This window comes from Euleptes europaea, chromosome 5 (genome assembly GCF_029931775.1).
Source record: "Euleptes europaea isolate rEulEur1 chromosome 5, rEulEur1.hap1, whole genome shotgun sequence".
Taxonomy (NCBI): Eukaryota; Metazoa; Chordata; class Lepidosauria; order Squamata; family Sphaerodactylidae; genus Euleptes; species Euleptes europaea.
In genome coordinates this window covers 38,634,179-38,636,777 of record NC_079316.1, presented here as the reverse complement: position 1 = coordinate 38,636,777, position 2,599 = coordinate 38,634,179, and the positions used below count along the sequence as shown (strand labels likewise).

Genomic DNA, 2,599 nt, shown 5'->3' with positions numbered 1-2,599 from the left:
GTATTCTGTGAAAATGCAGGCATACAAATGTATGTGCACTTTACAGTTCATGTGAACTCCACTGTTGTCAGGACAACAATGAAACTTTCCAATAGTTGTTCTCTCTGTTAAAGTACAAAGGCAAACCACAATGGTTTGTCAAAAATCTCGAATATCAGGTTGTGGTTTTTCTTTTCATGCAGATGTGACCCTTTTCCCAATAGCCTCTTTGATGGACATGTAAAGACTCCATATAAAATGTGCAGCACTGATGGTCTATCTGAGCAGATAATTTCATTCCACTGCAATGAAGCCTTAGAACTTTGTTTTCCATGGGTAAGGACTTCAAACATAACACTAAAGATGCAGCATTGACAGAGAAGGTTTCATTCCAAAGCTCTGCCAACACTAGTTATTTCACCTCTGTACAGAAGTATGACTCTGTGACTACTTCAATTTTGTTTCGTAAATCTTTGACGCAACATCAAAAGCCTACTTTTTTGTGAAAACATCTCTTGCTGGGGAACATTTCTGAGCCCATGGTAGAAAATTACCATGATTTGTTGTAAGCTACCTTGAGATCTGGAGAGGAAGGAGTAAAACTGTTTGAAATAGATGAAATTGTTAGCTAACATAATTGGCCTGATCCATAGATATTAGGGTTGCCAACCACCAGGTACTACCTAGAGATCTCCTGCTATTACAACTGATCTCCAGCCGATAGAGATCAATTCCCCTGGAGAAAATGGCTGCTTTGGCAATTGGACTCTATGGCATTGAAGTCCCTCCCCTCCCCAAACCCCACTCTCCTCAGGCTCTGCCCCAAAATCCTCCTGCTGGTGGCAAAGAGGGACCTGGCAACCCTAACAGATATAGAAGAGCAACAGCAGTAGTGAATCTCTCCCCACTTTCCCTCCATCAACCAGGCCATCAAAGAGCCTGTGTGCATAGTTTCCCATGCACAAAATGAATGCATCTGATTGATTTGTTGTGCCCATGGATCTCAAAACTGACTGAAACAAATACTACACTTGATCTTAGCCAAAAGGCTGAGAAGTAAGTAACTCTATATTACAAAAATAAAAAAGTATGTTTGATCAATTCATTTGGAATAAAAAGAAACCTGGAATATATCAGCAAGAAATGCGACAAATATGAGATAAAAAAGGGTTAGCTATTCCAATGCTATATGTCTTGCAGCACTTTCCCGCTGATTTGGTGGAGGTCATGCTAAGAAGATATGGGAGATTGAACTGACTGGCTTACCATGTTCATTAAGTAGCTGGATTTGGCTGGAAAGAGTGGATTGACATGAGCAAGAATTAGTGCAGATCAGTCTGCACTATTAAAAAGTCAGGATAAATACAAAATTAGATTAGACTTTTAATTTTTTATTTGTATGCCTGAGTTACACCATGTAGATTTTTCTGAGGCTCTCCAACAAAGTAATTTCAGCATCTGGGAAAAGATATGTTTGACTAGAATAGTAGACTTAATTAAAGGTGGTATTATTAAACCTTTTTTCAGAAATACAATTTAGATATAAATACAATATAGATATAGGGTTCTTATGTTCTTATGATATAAAGATGTGGTGTTGCCTTTTTAATACTGACAAATTAGAAGTTTTATACAGAGTTTGCAGACTCAAAAAAATACAACTAGGCCTCTTAATAGTTTAAGTTAATTTGATTATACTTGGACAAACAGAAATGCCCAGTGGCAACCATCTATGCTGTACTTGCTGATGCTGACTTAAAAGTAACTATATATGAAGAAAGATGTAACACAATGGGTGATTAAAATGTGGAATTTGCTGCTGGGGTATGTAGTGATGGCCACAAACATAGATAGCTTTAAAAGAACATTGGACAGTTTCATGGAGGTCGGGTCTATCAGCGGCTACTAGCCATGGTGATTAAATGGAACTTCCACGTTCAGAGGCAGTAAACCTCTGAATGCCAGTGCCAGGAGGCAACATCAGGGGAAGGCCTTGGATTGTATGCCTTGTTGCTGGCCCTCCAGAATAACTGATTGGCCACTGTGCGAGACACATTGCTGGACTAGATGGACTACTGGTTCACTCTTCTTACGTTCATTCAGATAATTATATTGCACCACCAGGTTTAATTGTAGCCCTGGTGAACCAAGTCACTTTCAGATCCTTGGTTAATCCAGACCTTCCCCAGGTCTTATATTTAACGGAATATTACATTTTGCCCCTATAAGATATATAATTAACTTCTTCCAGAAAACGGATTTTAATAAGAATATGCTAATTAGAAAATGAATCCATTGCAGCTAATGGCGTTAGAATGGATTTATAAAGATATAATTAAGATCACAATCTACATGACAGTTATTAAGCAATTCTCAGTAATATTTTATATGCACTCAAAACTAAGTCTTTTAAACATTCACCCAAGCCTTTGCAGTATGCAGTACTGCAATATCTGGCTGGTTCATGGAATTATTTAGTATATTTTTTCTTTAGTATATCTTTAGTATATTTTTTATTCTTCTGGCAATTCTATTCAGCTGGGCTTGGTGCTGACTGTACAGCCTGTAAACTGTATTTCATAGGTTTGTAAAGTTGCATTATTATAATTTATCTATTGTT

At 37.6% G+C, this 2,599-nt stretch overlaps 1 pseudogene; it reads right to left on the bottom strand.

Annotated features, from left to right (window-relative positions):
• Window positions 1-896: 896 nt before the first annotated feature.
• LOC130478468 (U2 spliceosomal RNA) lies at window positions 897-1,040 on the bottom strand (annotated as a pseudogene).
• Between the last annotated feature and the right edge of the window lie 1,559 nt (window positions 1,041-2,599).